We start from the raw sequence: 20,611 nt of genomic DNA, 5'->3' as shown, positions 1-20,611 counted from the left end.
TGGAGTGCAGTTATACAGTAAGTGAATTCAGATTGTCCAAGGAAAGTTGGTTATGTCCATTGAACAAGTATTTGGCCAACTTGGACTCATAAGATAAGAACAAGATGAACTAAGAGGGAGTATTCAGCAAACCTCTGAGGAAGAAACACTTGGCAGTGTTGAGGAAGGAAGAGTGTACCTCAACTTCTATTTGGACCAGATGAGTTCTTCAAGATTCTTTGAAGAGCCTAGAGAATTTTGGATTTTTCATTTTTCTATCACCATCCTAGCATTATCCTCTTGGAGAGTACCTGATGATAGCAATGTCAACACCTGGAGCTAAGAACAGACTGGATATGACATGGGAGGGTGGATTCTTGTCCACACAGGAGAAAAGAAGCTATATCATGCCTAAGAAAGGGAAAAAAGGAAATTTTTCCCCCCAGGAAAGTAATGAGTTGCCTCTTTGCCACATTTATTTTCTGAACTTAAGCCTATTTTGATTTTTGGGAAAGATGCTTAGAGTAACTAAAAAAAAACCCTTCATTTTAGAATATTTGCATTTTCCCTTTAATTTAGAAAAAACAGCTATCTTATTGATTGATCTTGTTATCTCTAAGATTTTTTGTTCCTTCCTTAAGGATATGATTTCTTTCTCACCACACTCAATTTGGATCAGTATACAACATGGAAACAAAGTAAAGACTGACATTGCTTTCCGTGGGGGAGTGGGAGTGGGGAGTAAGATTGGAGAAAAAATTTTTAAACTCAAATAAAATCTTTTAAAAAAAAGAAAAAAAGAATATTTGCATTTTATGTGTATTTTTTCCTACCGCCATCATAAGTACTTCTTTCTAAATGTTAATTTTCTGATTGACAGATAATCAGTTGACAATCATGATGGAAAACCCCCCCTCATCAGTGGGGCTATATCACTAAAATAGATGACCCCTAACCTTTCAGTACTAATACTTAGAATCAATCCTGAGGGAAATTGACAGTGAAGATGGAAGTTCCAATAAATACCCTCCAGAGTACTACATATATATATATATATATATATATATATATATATATATATATAATAAATGTACATATTGTTTCTCCTAACACAACATAAAAAAAAGAAAGGAACTTTGGTCTTTGTATCTCTACCTTTTAGCAACTGTAGGCATTAATAAATGATTGCTAGTTGGTTTTATTACTTGCACAAATTTATCAAATCCTGTTGCTTTTTTTTTTACTATTTGCTTTCCTCATTTTTTCAACACATTAAACTTTTCTGTTTATATGATTTTCATATTTTTCATATTTTTGATTCAATGATATTCTATTATTTCATGAAACATTTTCTTTAAGATTGTTGAGGTGGCGAATGGCTAGGTGGCGCAGTGGATAGAGCACTGGCTCTGGAGTCAAGAGGACCTGAGTTCAAATTTGACCTCAGAGGCTTAATAATTACCTAACTGTGTGGCCTTGGGTAAGCCACTTAACCCCACTGTCTTGCCAAAAAAAAAATACTAAAAAAAAAATCCTTAGATGTTTGAGATCTTTTCTTTTTCTTTTCTTTTTTTTTTCAAATGATATTTTGTGTACAAATCTTATTTCTCTGAAAAGGGCAAAAAAAAGGATCTTTAGGAAATTTCTAATATTAGAATCACAGAAGAATACAAATAATTTTATATTCCTTGTTATATAATCCTAGATTTATTTTTCCAAAATTGAATATAATTCTATATTCTGTTCCAAAAATTTATCAACTCTACTAGAAGTTTAGTATCAGGCCATTGATTTTAATACTCTTTAGTATTTTAATTTATATTTCTTATTAAAGAATCTAAATACTTTGTTAAATATTTAAAAAAATTTTTTTTTTAATTTTAAAAAGGTTTTATTTATTTTGTGTTTTACAATTTTTCCCCCAATCTTGCCTCCCTCTCCCCACCCCTCACAGAAGGTAGTTTGTTAGTCTTTACGTCATTCCCATAGTATGCATTGATCTAAGTTGAATGTGATGAGAGAGAAATCATGTCCTTAAGGGAGAAACATACAGTATGATATATATCAAAATTGCATAATAAGAGTTTTTAAAAAATTAAATTAAAGATACATAGAAAGTCTTTGATCTTTGTTCAAACTCTACAATTCTTTCTCAGGATACAGATGGGATTCTCCATCACAAATATCCCAAAATTGTGCCAGATTGTTGCCCTGTTGGTATGAGCAAGTCCATTAAGGTTGATCGTCACTCCCATGTAGCTGTTAGGGTGTGCAGTGTTTTTCTGGTTCTGCTCATCAGTTCATGCAAATCCCTCCAGGTTTCCCTGAATTCCCATCCCTTCTGGTTTCTAATAGAACAATAGTGTTCCATGACATACATATACCACAGTTTGTTAAGCCATTTCCCAATTGATGGGCATTCCCTCAGTTTCCATTTCTTTGCCACCACAAAGAGAGCTGCTATGAATATTTTTGTACAAGTGATATTTTTACCCTTTTTCATCATCTCTTCAGGGTATAGACCCAGTTGTGGTATTGCTGGATCAAAGGGGTATGCTCATTTTTGTTGCCCTTTGGGCATAGTTCCAGACTGCTCTCCAGAAAGGTTGAATGAGTTCACAGCTCCACCAACAATGTAATAGTGTCCCAGATTTCCCACAACCCTTCCAACAATGATCGTTATCCTTTCTGGTCATATTGGCCAATCTGAGAGGTGGGAGGTGGTACCTAAGAGGTACTTTAATTTGCATTTCTCTAATAAGCAATGATTTAGAGCAATTTTTCCATATGGCTATGGATCTCTTTGATATCCTCATCTGTAAATTGCCTTTGCATATCCTTTGACCATTTGTCAATTGATGAATGGTGTTTTTTTTAATTGACTTGGTTTTCTGTTTTAGAAATGAGTCCTTTGTCAGAAATACGAATTGTAAAGGTTGTTTCCCAGTTTACTACATTTCTTTTGCTCTTGGTTACAGTGGTTTTGTCTGTGTAGAAGCTTTTTAATTTAATGTAATTAAAATCATTTAGTTCGTTTTTAGTGATGTTCCCCATCTCTTCCTTAGTCATAAACTGCTTCCCTTTCCATAGATCTGACAGGTAAACTACTCCTTGATCTTCTAGTTTGCTTATAATATTGTTTTTTATGTCTAAATCCTGTATCCATTTGGATCTTATCTTGTTATAGGGTGTGAGGTGTTGGTCTAATCTAAGTTCCTTCCATACTAACTTACAATTTTCCCAACAGTTTTTATCAAAGAGAGAGTTTTTTTATCCCAATAGCTGGACTCTTTGGGTTTATCAAACAGCAGATTACTATAATGGTTTCCTGCTTTTGCATCTAGTCTATTCCACTGATTCACCACTCTATTTCTTAGCCAATACCAGACAGCTTTGATGACTGATGCTCTGATGCTTTATAATATAATTTTAGATCTGGTAGGGCTAAGCCACATTTTTTTTTTTTGCACTTTTTTTCATTAAATCCCTGGAGATTCTTGACTTTTTATTACTCCATATGAATTTACTTACAATTTTTTCTAACTCATTAAGGTAATTTTTTGGAATTTTGATTGGTAAGGCCCTCAACAAGTAGTTTAATTTTGGTAGAATTATCATTTTTATCATATTAGCTTGGTCTATCCATGAGCAGTTGTTATTTGCCAAGTTATTTAAATTTGATTTTATTTGTGTGAGAAGTGTTTTGTAATTGTTTTCAAAAAATTTCTGAGTCTGCCTTGACAGGTATTTTATATTGTTTGAGGTTACTTTGAATGGGATTTTTCTTTCTTTCTCTTTCTGCTGCAACTTGCTAGTCATATATAGAAATGTTGAGGATTTATGAGAGTTTATTTTATATCCTGAGACTTTGCTAAAGTTGCTAGTTATTTCTAGTAGTTTTTTAGATGATTTTTGGGGGATTCTCTAGGTGTACCATCATGTCATTTGTAAACAGTGAGAGCTTTGTCTCCTCCTTCCCTATTCTAATTCCTTTGATTTCTTTTTTCATCTCTTATTGCTGAAGCTAACATTTCTAATACAATATTGAATAGTAGGGTGATAGTGGGCATCCTTGTTTCACCCCAATCTTATTGGGAATGCCTCTAGCCTATCCCCATTGAATATAACGCTTGTTGATGGTTTCAGATAGATACTGCTTATTACTCCTATGTTCTCTAGTGTTTTTAGTAGGAATAGGTGCTGTATTTTGTCAAAAGGTTTTTCAGCATCTATTGATATAATCAAGATTTCTGATAGATTTGTTATTGATATAATTAATTATGCCGACAGTTTTCCTAATATTGAACCAACCCTACATTCCTGGAATAAATCCTACTGGGTCATAATGTATTATCCTAGTGTTAACTTGTAGTCATTTTTCTAAGATTTTATTTAAGATTTTTGCATCTATATTCATCAGGACAATAGGTCTATAACTTTCTTTCTCTGTTTTAACTTTTTCCTGGAATAGGTATCAGCACCATATGGTGTCATAGAAAGAGTTAGGCAGATTTCCGTCTTTCCCTATTTTTCCAAATAGCTTATATTATGTAGTTATTAATGATTTGTGTTTCTTCTCTCAAAAAGCTGCATATTCATATCCTTTAGGTAGACTGTTGGCTACATCCTAAAGGAGAATGGGTTTGAATCCCACTTGATACCTACTAGCTATGTAACCCTGAGAAAGTCACTTAAATCTCTTTGAGATTCACAGTATTGTTATGAGGTTCCACTTAGAAAAATCTCGTTAAATGAATCTCTACCAAATCCTTTAGAGGTTTTTGTTATGTACTTGGGTGCATGCACATTTACACTCTTATTCAGCAATTTTTTGTTTCCTGTAATACTTTATTTCATTTTTAAAAATTTAAAACCTTTTTTCATCTCCTTTTTAAAAACTCTTATGGTTTCTTCTGTGTCGTCTTTGCTGCCTCCATGTGGCAGAAAATTCTGTACTCTGCTTTTTGGACACAAGTCTGCCTGTAACTTTTTAGTACATTATTCTAATTCAACCATTTTTCTACTTATGATTAGAGAGGAGAATTCAAAAATGGCAATCTCTTGCTTTTGTAAATCTCTTATACACAAATTATTTCAGTGTTAAAATTGATAATATTCTCAAAAAATAGATAACATTCTACAGTGAAATTTTAGGAAAAGTTCAGAATTTAGTTTATGATAATAGTAACTTAAAATGTTAGCATACCCCAAAGGAGGGTGTCTTCAACTTGGGGTCTGTGAACTTTTTTTTTTTTACAGATTTTGGAAAGAAAATAGAGATTTATTAAAGGAAGTTATAGCATGTTAAGAAACAAAAGCTTTTTCTTGATTTATTTATTTTATATTATTACCATAATTTTGTTATAAGAGTAAACATAACACCCCCCCCCAAGAAGATGAGAAACCTCAAGAATAGTGAGAGAGAGAGAAAAAAATGTTACTTCAGTCTATGTTCAGATTCCAATGGCTCTGTCTCTGGGGTGAGTTGCTCTCTTTATCACAAGTCCACCAGAGAAGTTGCTTCAGTATTTTTCCCACAGTTGCTATTACTAGCTGTACCTCCACTCTATTTCTCCCCACTCTCATTTATTCTATTGTCTCTCTCTCTCTTTTTGTCCTGGCCCTGTCCAAAAGTGTGTTGTATCTGAGTACCCTCTCCCTAAATCTTCCCTCTCTTATATCTCCTATTCCCCCCCCTTCCCTCCCCGCATCCTCCCTTATCCCATCCGTTTCTTCTCATTTTTCTCTAGGGTAGATAGATTTCCATACCCTATTTAGTGTGTATGTTATTTCTTCTCTGAGCCATTTCTGATGAGAATGAAGGCCTCCCCCCCTTGCCTTCCCTTGTTCCACTCCATTGAAAAAGCTTTTTCTTGACTCTTATGTGAAATTTCTTAGCTTCTTCTTCATCTCCTTTCCTTCCACCCAGTACTTTCCTTTATCACCCACTGATTCCATCTTTTTACTATATTATACCATTATATTCCACTCCTTCCTATGCCCTGTCTATACATGCTCCTTTATTTTTGGTTCATAGTTTCTATTTTGGATAGTTTTGTTGTAAGGAATAAGAGAAAATGTCTAACTAGTCCCCTAGTATGTTGGTCACATGATTCACATATAAATGATTACTTTATCATTTTTGCCTTAATGTTAGAGATATTTGACATTTTATTTTTAATTTACATTTCATCTATTCATAGTTTTAAGACTACATTTTTCCTTGGGAGTTTAGAGGTACATAGGTGGCATTAATTGTTCTTTGAATGTTTTATAGAGCCTACCAATAAATTCATCAGGTCCTAGGGTTGAATTTTGTTTTTGTTTTTTGGATTGTTTGGAAGTTCATTTATGGATTATCATTTTTATTTGACATTGAGCAATTTAAATCCCCTAGTTATTATTTTGACATCCTAGGTATCATATTTTTACAAAATTCTTTTATTTCATTTAGGTTTTCATAGACATAAAATTGTACGTGGCATTTTCTAATGTTTTTCTTTCTTTTATTGTGAGTTCTTTAAAATTTTTTATATAGAAAATTCAATTTTCCTTTCCATTAAAAGAATCAAATTAGTCTTTAATAATTTTAAAAATTAACCCCAAGTTTTATTTTAGTTTAATAGTTCTCATTATGGTTTTTGCTCCTTTTCCCCAGAATTCTTATTGTCTTTAATTGCTTTTTAAATTTATTTTAATCTTCTGACCAATTTGTTCATCTGTTCTTTCTTTTATTGATTAATTTTTAGAAATACAAATTATTCATTTATTCATTCATTCATTTAGTTAGTTATTTATTATTTATTCTTTCAGGATTGGTTTGACTATATCCCCCAGATTTTGGTACTTGATGTATTTTTGTCATTTTTTTTTTTTAGGTTTATTAAGTGTCTGAGGCCGGATTTGAACTCAAGTACTCCTGACTCCAGGGCTGGTGTTCTATCCACTGCACCACCTAGCCGCCCCTCACATCAGTTTTTTAAAATAATTTATTTTGTTACATTTTAAAATACTGAACTGTTTCTTTCCTTTTCTCCTGACCCCACACTTGAAAAGGTCACCATTTGATACAGATTTATAAATATGTGTTAAACCACACACTATGCATATTTCTATTTGTCAATTCTTTCTCTGGAGGTAGATAACACCTTCCAGTATAAGTCCTTTGTAGCTGATTTGAGTATTTATAATTCTCAAAATAACTTAGTTTACAATTAATCTTTGAACAATCTTGCTGTTATTGTATGATGATGTTCTCTTGGTACTGCTCATTTCATTCATGCAAGATTTTCCATGTTTTTCTAAAATCAGTCAGCTCATCATTTCTCTCTCTTTTTTTTGCAAGGCAATGGGGTTAAGTGACTTGTCCAAGGTCACACAGGTATTTTAATGTCTGAGGCCGGATTTGGACTCAAGTCCTGAATCCAGGGCCAATACTCTATCCATTACGCCACCTAGCTGCCCCCAGTTCATCATTTCTGACAGCACAATAGAATTCCATTACAATCATATACTTGTTTAGCTGTTCTTTAATTGATGGGAATCCTCTCAGTTTCCATTTCTTTACCACCACGAAGAGCTGCTATAAATATTTTAGAACATATAGTTTCTTTTTCCTTTTTATATGATTACCTTGGGATCTGGAGCTATGGTGGTACTGCTAGGTTGAAGGGTATAAACAGTTTATAACTCTATGGGCATAATTCTAGATTGCTGTCCAATCAGCTCACAGTTTGACCAACCACATAAATTCTTCAAATTTAAATTAATCATTCACTTAAATTTAGCAGCTTTCAGTTGTCTTTTATTCATCATTATTATTTTATTGGTAAATAAAAGATGTTTTATATTTGTTTTTCTGCATTTGTTTATAAAGGTATTTAATTTTTTCCCCAATTACATGTAAAGTTAATTTTTAACATTCATTTAAAAATTTTTTTTAGTTCCAAATTTTTTCCCTCCCTCCCTCCCTCACCATTCCCCTCCCTGAGATGGTGAACAATTTGATATAGATTATACATGTGGAATCATGTAAAATTTATTTCTGTATTGGTTATGTTGTGAAAGAAGACAGAAACCAAAAGAAAAAAACAGCACAAAAACATACATGAAAGTGAAAAAATATACTTCAATTTGCAACAATTCTATAAGTTCTTTTTCTGGATGTAGATAGCATTTTTCATCCTTAGAACATTGTATTGCTAAGAATTAAGTCAATCACAGTTGAACATTGTACAGTTTTGCTTTTATTATGTACATTGTCCTATTTCTGCTCACTTCATATTGGAAGTCATTGTAGGTTTTTGTGAAATCTGTCTGCTTGTCGTTTCTAATAGCATCCCACTGTATTTCATTATAATCATATCACAATATGTTCAGCTATTCTGCAAATGATGGACATCCATTCAGTTTTCAGTTCTTTACCATCACAAATAATTTTGTGCAAATCCTTTTTCATTTTAAAAAGATCTCTTTGGTGTTTAGATCTAGTAGTGGTAGTTCTAGATAACAGGGTATATCTTTTGAATTTGTATAGGCTTTTGGCATAATCCCAAATTCTGCAATTGTTTTTGAAGTTTTTATGCTATAATACATTTTTATGAGTGTCATGTATTTTTTTGTTTTTATTCATTAATTCTAAGAAATGTATTATACCTTAACTTTTCTAAAATTCTGTTCAAATTTGTTATTTCTTTTTTTGTTCTTTTTGCTGTATTTTTCTAACTCTGAAAGAGACATCATGAGAACATTAGATATTTTAATTTTGCTGAAAACATCTCTCTCTAGTTTGGTTAATTTGTCTTTTAAATACCTAAATGCTATATCACATGATATATGTATAAATATTGATATTTCAATGTATTGTTTTTCTTTTTTATCTTTATCACTTTTTTGTTAGCCTTATTTGTAATCTTATATTTTTCTCCATCATATTCCCTTTTCTTCCCCTTCTGATTTTGCCTTGCTCCTCTTTATATAGAAAGTGGTAAATAAGAGGAATGTGATTAATTTTATAATTTTATAAAGCTTTATAAATTGAAGTGTTCTGATCCCATTTGGGTCACTTTCTGTCTTCATCTTGTTTCAGTTCTTTTGACCACTGTCACTTACTATCTTTTCTTTTCATCCATTCTTTAAAGTTAAAATTTTTCATTTAATTATGCTTTCCCTGATTACCAGACTCTGTCCCTGCTTGTTTCCCTGTTGAGTTTAATGCATTTATATATCCAGTTCTGATTGGATCATTCTTGTTTACATCCTCTTCTCATGCCTCCAACTATATAAAACTATTATGTTCCCCCTTCGCCATTTCTTTTTTAAACTATTCATTATTCCTTCTATTTTCTTTTTGTCTTAAAACTTATAATGTAGAAAAGAATCACCTTTGGGCTCTGTGTTCTTTTTATTTTAATTTCCCTGTGACCCTAAATATAATTAGAATTTTGAAAAGACACATGTATTTTGTCTATCAGAAAGTAAGCATCATTTAACTCTTTTTAATTTCTTGAATGCATTTACTGTTCTAGGTTTCCTGTGTTTGCATTTGAAAGATTCTATCCAGCTTGAGGCTTCTCTTCTGGAGTGCTCCAAAGTCCACTGTTCTGCTAAAAGCCCATTTTTACCTTGTAGAATTCACTGTGTTTTATAGGGTAAGTTGTTCTTGAGTGTAAGTCTTTTTCTCTTGACTATTGGTATATGATATTCCAAAATTTTCTCTCCTTATATACTAGCTGCAGCATGCTCTTTGTGATCCTGATGCTGTTCCCTCTTACTTGAACTCTTTGTTACTGGCTTCTTGCATTATCTCTTCTTTTACTTGGTATCTATGGATCTTTGGTCAGTGCCAGACACTGTTCTGGGATTTCAAAGAAAAGCAAAAGATGGTCCTTGCTCTCAGTCTGCTCAGGGCTAGAGGATTTGTAACCAACTCTGTATGAACCGTACGCAGGATAATTGGAAATAATGCACAAAGGTCAGGCCTTAGAATGAAGGGTGATCAGGAAGTGCTTCCTGTACATTGTGGGATTTTAGCTGAGACTTTGAGGAAACCAGGAGAGCCAGGAGGCAGCAATGAGGAGTGAGGGCCTTGCAGTCGTGGAAAGTGCAATGCCTGTAGTGGCTTGTGAGGAAGAAGCAGGAGCAGCACTAGATGGAAGACCTAAGACGACTGGAATGATGGACTGGAATGATAGGAAGCAGCTGGGTCATGAAGGACTTTACCAAATTGAAAATGTTATATTTGATCTTAGAGATGATTTGGAGGCCCCTGGAATTGATCGAGTAGGTGGTGACACCTTTTATGAGGGTCATTTTGGCAGCTGAGGGGAGGATAGACTGGAGTGGGGAAAGAAGACCAAGTCTGGGGGTTCTGTGTGATATGAAGTTCTGCAGCCAACGAGGTGTCAGAGGAGGGAAGAGGGAGATGTTCTGAAGGTAAACTCAACAGGCCTTGGCAACATGGTGTTTATGGAGGGTAAGAGAGTGAGAAGTTGAAGGTAACATGCAGATTAGGAGTTTAGGTAAGTGGATAGAAGGTGCTTCTCATGAGAGTCTTAGGAAGAGGAGGGGTTGGGGAGGGGACAAAGATCAAAACTTCAGTTTTGGACATGTTGAGCTTAAGATATTTACAGGACATTAAATTTTAAGTGTGTCATAAGTAGTTGGAAATGAGAGGGGAGGTCAGTAGAGAAGTTAGAGATGGATAATTAGATTTGAGAATGATCAAATTGCATGTTGACAGATGATTGAATCCATGGGAGTAGATAGGTCTGCCATGTGTGGTAGTATTGAGGGAGAAGAGAAGAGAAGAGGGCCCAGGACAGAACCAAGTTTTGTCAAAAGGGACTGAGAAGGAAGCAGTAAGGTAAGAAAAACAGGAAAAGTGTGCTGAAAACCTAGAAAGAAGAGGATGAGGATGATCAACAGTCAAAGGCTATAAGGAGGAAAGAAATATGGGAATTGAGAAAAAACTTAAATTTGGCAATCAAGAGATTATTAATAACTTGAAGTGCAGTTTTGGTTGAATTATGGCATCAAAAGTCAGACTGAAGAGAATGAAGAAAAGTGTGAGAAGACAAGACATAGAAGCACCTATTGTAGATGGCCTTCTCAAGGCCTACAAAAGTGAAGAGAGAAATAATAGCTAGGAGGGATGGAGAATTTTTTGAAGATGCAAAATACAATCATATTTGTAGGAAGTAGGGAGGCAGTCGGTAGACATGGAGAGATTGCAGTTAGGTGAAAGAATGAGGAAGCAAACATTTATTAAATGTGACCAGAACTATGTTAAGTGCTTTACAAATTTTAATTCACTTGATCCTCAAAAAGGAAGGTGTTATTATTTTTCCCATTTATACAGATGTGAGAACTGAGGCACACAGGTTAAATGATTTGCCCATTTTCATGAAACTTTATCTTCTGGGCTACTTTTACCCCCTCTAGATCAAATGGAGAGAATTAGTTGTACATACAGAAGGGTTTCCTTTGACAGGAGAAGGGCAAACTCATTGAGAGTAGAGTGAAGGAGGAGATGGTGACGTAAGGACAGAAGGCATTTGAGTGATGTGATGATGAGGAGATCTGGGCAACTGGTCTAATATGAGAGGATGAAAGAGGAGGGTTGAAAAAAATCTGAAAGATAATGAGTTTATTAGGGACGTATTTGCCTATTTATTAGGGTTGCTTTTCATTTTAAGATTTCATTTAAGATTATTTAACATAATTTTTTAGTGAATCCAATTAGTATGATTTCATGATTTTTTTCCCCCAGCTTCATCCAGCAGTAGCACATATGGAAAATAAAGACTGTAACTGGAGAAAATGATCCAAGACTGAGACTTGACACAGGGCAAGTTCAGTGAAATAATAAACTGCAAAGAACTAGAGAACAGTGAAATTGAACTAGTTCACCAAAGGAATCAAGATGGTAAAGGGAAAGAGTATGGTAGGGGAGATGGTCCGGAAAAGAGAAGGGGAAAGAAAATGGAGTTCACAGAATAGATGAAAATAGGATTTCAGTTTTGAAGGCATTTAGAGAGATAGAGATGAACATGGATTTGATGCACTTTTGGATGATTTCAAGATCAAGCATATGATCAATTCTTGTTATAGCTGAGGTAAGGTAAAGCAGCAGATTTTATGAATTGAGCAAATGAGATAGTTATGAATTGTAAAATAGGTAATTTTGGTTATATTAAATTAGAATAAATACAGGTTTTTATTGTTTAGTAGTTTCAGTTGCCAAAACCATTTTTGCAAAACATAGGTCTGACCATATCATCCCTTATGCAGCCAATTCCAGTTGAAGGTGACAAAAAGTCAACTCCAGGATCAGATGTAAAATCTATTTTTTGGAGTTCTAGACAAACTAGCTGTATGATCCTGGGCAGGTGACTTAATCCTGTTTACTTCAATTGCCTCATCTGTAAAATGAGTTGGAGAAAGAAATGACACTCCAGTATTTTTGCCAAGAAAACCTTAACTGAGGTAATGAAGAATTGTACCCAACTGAAATGATTGAACAACAAAAACAATAAAAAACCCCTATTAACTCTAATTTAATATAATCAAAATTATTTCTTCTTTGGTCATGAACCTATAATTCACTTAGCTTCTTTAAGAATTTTGATGCCATACCATTTTGTGCATATGTAGGTCATACCTTTTTAGCAAGATGTTGTTTCCCTCTAATTAGGTCTATTTTTACTTTATGTTTTGTCTGACATCAGGATTGCTTTCCCTTGCTTTTTTTTACTTGAACTGAAGCCTAGTAGATTCTACTGTAGCTCCTTACCTTTGCTCTGTGTGTGTCTCTCTGCTTCAAGTGTATTTCTTATTTACATAGTGTAGGATTTTGGTTTTTGCTCCCCTCTGCTATCTACTTCTATTTTATGGGAGAGTTATCCTATTCACAGATATGATTACTGTGAATTTCCCTTCACTCTATTATTCCTCCCTCTCTCTTCTTTCATCCCTTCCCTCCTTGACAATGTTCTGCTTCTTGTCTACCACCTCCCCCAGGCTGCCCTCTTTTCCTTCATTCCTTCTACTTAATCTCCTCCCCTTCTGCTTTCCTGTCAGGTAAGACAATTTCTATATTCAGATAATTATGTTTATTATTCCTTCTTTGAGCTATTATTGATGAGAATATTCAAGCAATGCCCATTGCCCACACTCCCACCTTTCCCTCTGTTGTAATAGATTTTTCTGTAACCTTTTCATGTGAAATTATTTACTCCATTTTACCTCTCCCTTCCCTTTGAACCCAGAGTACTCCTCTTTCTCATCCCTTAATTTTTATATCATTCCTCAAATTTACCTTATACCAAAACCCTCTGTTTATATTTATATTTATATTTATATTCCTTCCAGCTGTACTTTTAATGGTATAATTTTTTAAGAATTTTCCTATATAAGGTTGTAAACAGTTCAACTTCATTGAATTCCTTATTCCCCCCCACAAACTTTTTGCCATTTTAGGTTTCTCTTGGGTCTTGATATTAGAGATCAAATTTTTATTCAGTTCTGATCTTCTCCTTATGAAAGTTTGAAATCCTTCTATATCATTAAATGACCATTTTTTCCCTTGAGGTATTGTTTAATTTCACCATTTCACTTCACAGGTATTTCTTAGTTGTAGCTCTAGTTCCCTTGCCTTCCAGAATATCTTGTTGCATAACCTCCGATCCTTTAATGTTGCAGCTGCTGAGTCCTGTGTAATATCCTGTGTGGCTCCCTGATAGTTGAATTGTTTTCTTCTGGTCACTTGCAGTAATTTTTTCTTTGACCTAAGACTTTTGAGATTTGGCTATAATGTTCCTTGGAGTTTTTATTTTGGGATCATTTTCCTGAGGTGATGAGTGGATTCTTTCAATGCCACTTTTGCCCTTTGGTCTCAGGTTATTAGGGTAGTTTTCCTTGATGATTGCTTGAAAAATGCTGTCCAGAACCTCCTTTTGATTATGGCTTTCAGGTAGTCCAGTGATTCAGATATTGTCTTTCCTGTATCACTTTTTCAGGTCAGTTGCTTTTCCAATGAAGTATTTTACATTTTCTTCAATTTTTTCATTCTTTTGAATTTGTTTGATTGGTTTTTGATGCTCACAAAGTCATTAGCTTCCACTTGCCCAGTGGAACTTTTAAGGAGTTATTTTCCTCAGTTAGCTTTTGTACTTCCTTTTCTGTTTGGCCAATTGTACTTTTTAAGCAGTTGTTTTCTTTTTCCTGAGCTGTTTACTTTTTTCAAAATTCTTTTGTATCCCTCTCATTTCTTTTCCCAGTTTTTCTTCTACCTCTTTTATATGATTTTTAAGCTCCTTTTTTGAGCTCTTCTTGTTTTTTCTAGGCTTGAGACCACTTCCTGAGTCTATTTAAGGGGGGTTACCCACAAATGTTTTGACATTGTTTTCTTCGGTTTGTAGCTTCATCTGTCCTGTCACAATAATAGCCTTCTCTGTGGTCAGATTTCTTTTCTTTTTTTTTTTTATGGTTTTTTTTGCACATCTTTTTTGGCCTTTTCCCATTCTTTTAAATTTCAGCTGTGCTCCCAGTAAGGAAGGGGCACTATCTCAGACTTCTTGTCCCAGCCAGAGCTGCAGGCCCTGACTGTTTAGCCAGTGATGCATTTGTGTTGTCTGGTGCTGTGCTGCAGTGATGTGGTGGGAGGTGACTAGCCCTGCTGGTGGCTGTGAGGGTCTGGTGGCTTACCTGGTGCTGAGCCCAGATCTTGCTCTGGCATGTGCTGGGTCCAGTGGAATGATTCTGTATTTCTCCTGGGGCTACTGAAACAAGTGTTGGTCTGGCCACTGGGCTATCCTGAGGCATGTGAGGGTCTGGTCCCTGGAGGTTACCTGTTTGTCCAGCATTAAGCTGAAGCTCTTGGAACTAGAATCAGCCCATTTCCTTTGACTGGGCTGAATCACATGGGGTGACTGATGTTGGCCTGGCAGGGGACTCAGGATCTGGTTTGCAGAACTGGGGCTTGCAGGGGCACTTCCTATTGTGGATTGCCTTCCCCTTTTCTGTGAGTGAGACAGGCCTTTCTTGCTGATCTTCCAAATTTCTTGAGCTAAAAGATTGTTTCACCCTGTTTTTTTGCTGGTTCTGATGTTCCAGGGTTTATTTTTTTTGGGGGGGGGAGGGGGTGTGCTTTTTTATGGTTGTTTGGAGGTGAATATGGGAGAGTTATAGTGATTTGCTGCTTACTTTGCCATTTTGTTCCTATTAACTTTAGCATCAAATACAAATTATCCTATTGGTTGTTAAAGTCCTTCACTATTTTCCAGGTTTCTTACCCATTACTCTCCTTCAGGCACTCTCCAGAACAGCCAAATTGACATTCTTATTGCTCTCCATGCCTCAATGACTCATGCAATGAATGGTTCTTCTTATTCCTGATATGCAATTAATTCCTTTTCAACTTTGTTCCTTTATCCTTAGTTTACTTCAAAATTCAACCTAAGTTCTACTTTCTACATGAACCTTTTCCTAATTTCATCCCAGCTGGTGGTGCTCTATCCCACACCCAACCCTGTCCTCAAGAAATTTACTTTTATTTTTCATGCATTTTGATATTCTTTTTCCATTGAGAGTGATGAAGCCAGGGACTGATAATAGCATTTAGCTCTCAAGATTCTAGTGAGGATAAAATGAGATTATATTTGTAAAACATTTTACAGACCTTAAGATGATAGTTTTGTTATTGTTACAGATGCTAACAATAATAATAAATCCATTTGGAGAAACAAAAAGTCTGGACTACTAAAGGAAATCATTGTTATTGTCCTTCGATCTCAGAATCCATGGCATCAAGATGGCATTTTTCATTACAAGAATTTTAGAATTGTCTTTGATGACTGAAGAGCTAAGTCCATCATAATTGATCTTTACTTAAGTGTTGCTATTACTGTATACAATGTTCTTTTGGTTCTGCTCACTTCCCTCAGTATCAGTTCGTGTAAATCTTTTGAGACTTTTCTGAAATCTGCCTGCTCTTCATTTCTTATGGAACAATGGTATTTCATTATATTCATTTACCACAAGGTGTTCCAGTTGAGGGACAATCTTCAATTTCTAATTCTTTGCCTCCACAAAAGGAGCTGCTATAATTATTTTTGTACATATGGGTTCTTTTCTCATTTTTATGATCTCTTTGGGTTACAGACCTAGTAGTAGTGTTGTTGGATCAAAGGGTTTTCTCAGTTTTGCATAGTTTTATACCCTTTGGGCATAGCTCCAAATTATTCTGTAGAATGGTTGGTTCAGTTCACAACTCCACCAAGAGTGCTTTAGTGTCCCAGGTTTCCCACGTCTTCTCTAAACATTTTTCATTTTCCATTACTGTTATATTAGCCAGTTTGATAGATGTCAGGTGGTACCTCAGAGTTGAAAAACTTTAAAATTTTATATAATCAAAATGGTCCATTTCTCAATGTCATTGCCTTTTGCTTCTCATCTACCTGACTTTCTTTCACTCAAATAATCTTAAATTTCAAATTTGTTAATATTTTCTGTTTTTTTTCTTTGTGGAAACTTTGTATCCTGCATTTAATTTTTCTGTTTTGTTATTTGAGTTCTAACATTCATTCCTTTTGAATTTCTTATTATTTTCATTTCTCTTTTGCACTATTTTGGTATTTCTTGTGATACTCCATGCTTTCTTGGCATTCCATTCATCATTGTCTTTCCTTTGTCTTAGAATATTTGTAAAGAGAGATTCTAATCTCTTTGAGCACTTGGACTTCTTGTTTCCTTCTAGTTTTAGAATCCTCTCTGTTGATTTACTTGTGCTTTGGACTTTATTGAGTTTTCTTCCTTTTTTTTTCTTTATATTTTCATTTCTTTCACTTTCTGACTCTTCCTCTTTTGTTGTTGATTTCATCCAAAGTCTGACTGTACTTTTGGTTCAACCTTCTCCCACATTGATGATCTCAGGTTTCATTGCACTTGGTCACTTAATCACTTATCAAGTATTTATTAAACCAGGTACTTTGAGTACTAGGGAATGTATGTTTTGTTGTAGTCTGCATTAGAGCAAGATTCAGATATTGCTATTCATAGTAACATCAGTGTTCCAACAGTATTAAAGCTTATGGCCCTGATATTGTACTGTACATGCTTGTCATTGAATCTTTGGAACATAGATATAAAACTAAAAGGAACTTTAGGCTGGTAGTATCGGTATCTTTTGCTTCAGGTCTTATCTCCTCAGTCCTGGACTATTGTGTTAGCTTACTAGTTGATCTGTCTGCCACAAGTCTCTTTCCACTCCATTCTATCTTCTCAATGGGCTGAAAAAAGTTATTTCTGAAAAGTGCATTTCATATGTGCCTCTCTTTCCTCCCCACATACACACACACACACATCCAGTAGACTCCAGTATCTTCCTGTCTTCTCTAGGATCAAATCCTCTGGTGCTCAAAGACCTTCACAATCTAGCCCTGGCTGTTTCTTCCCCTCAACTTTTCCAGCCTTCTCATATCTTCTTCAAACTCACTCCCATGTCCACTCCATACTTTTTGATCCAGTCACACTGGCATCTGCTCTGGCATTTTCACTGACTCCCTGCTCCTCAGCTTCTCACATGTTCTACAAGTCCCAGCTAAAATTCTACTCCAGGAAGCCTTTTCTAATTCCTCTTACTTACAGTACCTTCCATCTAATAGTTTTATTTTGTATTTGACTCAATTATACATAGTTTGCATGGTGTCTCCCTCAATATCTTGGGAGCTTCTTTAGTGCATAGATTTCTTTATATCCCCAACCCTTAGTATAGTACTTGGAATATAGCAGTCACTTAATAAACGCTTATTGATTGACAACCTTTTCTTTTATAAAAAATTTAAGTCCCAGAAGGCAAGCTAAAGTGAATCAACAAACATTTATTAAGGACTTAACTGTGTCTCAGACACTATATTATGACCAAAGGGCTTACATAGAAAGGTAAAAACAATTCATGTCCTAAAAAGAGTTCATTCTGGTGGGTAAGGTTTCTTTTATTTAACTAGATACATATAAGGTATGTTCAAACAGATGAAAGATAATCTGAGAACTGAAGGTACTAGGAGCTGGGGATTGGGGAGTTACAGGCTTCCTGCAGAAGACTGGACTTGATCTGAGCCTTGAAGGAAGAAGTCAGGAGTATTTGGATATAGAGGTGAGGAGGCAGGGCATTGCAGGAATGAGGAACAGCCCCAGGACAAAGAGCCAGAGATAGATGATGCAGTGCCATCTGGATTGTAGAGTTCTGGAGGGGGAGTGGGGAGTAAAGGGAAAGAAGTATGGGAATGTAAGAAGGGTCAGATGATGAGCAGCCTTTGACTGATGTTTGTCCTTTGTTTTCAAAGATGACCATCAGGGAGGTGATGCCATGATATATGTATGTGAATTGGATATGAGTGAGGGGGCTGTACTAAGTCACTAGACTTCACTTTATCCTCCAGGGTCATCTGGGTCCAGTGACCAGATAAGGATCAGTACGACTGGAGATGGCTTTAGATGTGAGGCAATCAAGGTTAAATGACTTGCCCAGGGTCATACAGCTAGTAAGTGTCAAGTGTTTGAGTCTGGATTTGAACTCCTGTCCTCTTGGCTCCAAGGTCAGTACTCTCTCCACTGCACCACCTAACTGCCCCTTAAGACGACTTTAAATACTAAACAGAGGAGTTTACATTTAATACTAGAGGTAAGAGGCTGCCACTGGAGTTTATTGAAGGGGTTGTTACATAGAAAACTATGTTGGTAGCTGAAGGGAGCATGGATTGGAGTAGGAGTGACTTGTTAAAGGCAGAGAGACCAACCAGAGGGCTATTGATTGGCACAGAATAAGAAGTAACAAGGGCCTGGACTAGAACCCTGGTTGCATGGGTGGAAAGGAGCCAGATGCCAGAGGTAGTGCGAAGGTAGCAATGACAGGTTTTGACAATGGCATGGACATGATTGGTATGAGAGAGTTGGAATTGAGGGTGCCACCTTGGTTTGAGTCTATGTGACCAGGAACATGTAAATTCCCTTGACAGTAATAGGCAAATAAGAAGAGAGAACAATATGGGGGGGAAAACATACAATTTTGTCTTGGATGTATTTGAAATGCATATGAAAGGGGTGGCTAGGTGGCGTAGTGGATAAAGCACTGGCCCAGGAGTACCTGGGTTCAAATCCGGTTTCAGACACTTAATAATTACCTAGCTGTGTGGCCTTGAGCAAGCCAATTAACCCCATTGCCTTGCAAAAAAAAAAACCCTAAAAAAAAGAAATACATATGAAATATCAAGGTTACATCATTCAAAAGGCAGCTGGTGATGAGGGTCTGTGGTTCAGATGAGACTAGGGCTGATCTGGGAATCATTTATTTGGAAATAGTCATTGAATTCATGGAAGTCAGCGAGATAATTAGGTTAGTCCCTGCTCTTAATAATTGCCTTTGTGAGGGGCGGCTAGGTGGCATAGTGGATAGAGCACTGGCCCTGGAGTCAGGAGTATCTGAGTTCAAATACGGCCTCAGACACTTAATAATTACCTATCTGTGTGGCCTTAAACCCCATTGCCTTGAAAAAAAAAATAAAATAAAATAATTGCCTTTGTGGGTTTAAGACTCAACTCCAGGTCCCTTTCCTTCCAGTTGATTGTGACCACTGATATTGGCTTTCCTTGCCCCACTCACTTCTTGGCTTCCATCTTTTCATCTTCTTTGCTGGGGTGGATTGTCATTTGACACTTTTTTTCATGATTGGGGGAGACCACAGAAGACTGTGCAAGGAAGAAGGCAGTATGTTTCACTTACACCCTCTCTCATGGTGGGCAGAATCAGGATCTGCCTTTTGTTGTATGTTGCAGGTTTGCATGTGGTAAAGTGTTGGCTAAACTTGTGCAACAGGAGAGCAACCCAATATAGGCAACTCACAGAAGCTTGAAGGTCAGTTTGAACTGGTTGGTTTCTCCCAGTATCATGGAAAGTAATACTGAGTGTGTTCTTTAAGAATTTACATTCTCCTTTGTTAATTTATAAAGAAATTTACCTTATTGGGATTTTCTTTGATCTAAAATTTCTTCATCAAATGTATAATTTCTTTTAGTTTGGGTTTCGAGAATTATTAAGGACTGGAAAAAGTATCTAGTCCACCATCTTGTTATTCACTTGACAAATGAAAGTGTACAAAGTTGATGCAAAGAAGTCAGTTGGAGTTTGGGGACATTCTGAGTGAAAAGTTACTTATAAGAGGCTAATTGATTACTACAGGTGTTTTCAGGTGTTTCCCTTTTTCTGTCAAAGGCAAAAGAATTGCCCCCAGAAATGAAAATTTTTCAGTCTTCCTGGGTAGTAGTAGTAGCTGAACTACTCATGGTACTTTGCAGTAACATCAGTTTCTGTAAAGAAACAGCAAAATAATTGATATCCAGTTCCAAGTTACTCTACAAATAAGTTGCAAATCATTGACTTTAAGAATAATATTGTAGGGGTGGCTTGGTGGCACAGTAGATTGAGTCCTAGCCCTGGAGTCAGGAGGACCTGAATTCAAATGTGACCTCAAACACTTAATAATAATTACTTAACTGTGTGACCTTGGGCAAGTCCCTTTAACCCCATTACCTTGCCAAAAAAACAACAAAAAAAGGGAATAATATTTGAATTTCA

At 35.6% G+C, this 20,611-nt stretch overlaps 1 protein-coding gene across 11 annotated transcripts in view; it reads left to right on the top strand.

Moving 5' to 3' along the window:
• PKNOX1 (PBX/knotted 1 homeobox 1) overlaps positions 1-20,611 on the top strand; it is a 228,685-nt gene that overhangs the window by 34,619 nt on the left and 173,455 nt on the right. For 2 of the 11 annotated variants that reach the window (XM_074213895.1, XM_074213896.1), the window contains exon 2: positions 19,813-19,891. The exons of 4 other annotated variants lie outside the window; for them this stretch is intronic. The gene's annotated coding sequence lies outside the window, so the exon portion shown is untranslated. 5 more of the 11 variants (XM_074213900.1, XM_074213893.1, XM_074213894.1 and 2 more) reach the window with 3 other exon arrangements.

Source organism: Macrotis lagotis, chromosome 1 (assembly GCF_037893015.1).
Source record: "Macrotis lagotis isolate mMagLag1 chromosome 1, bilby.v1.9.chrom.fasta, whole genome shotgun sequence".
In the NCBI taxonomy this organism is placed as follows: Eukaryota; Metazoa; Chordata; class Mammalia; order Peramelemorphia; family Peramelidae; genus Macrotis; species Macrotis lagotis.
The sequence above is the reverse complement of the archived record's forward strand: the minus strand, read 5'-3'. Positions and strand labels throughout refer to the sequence as shown.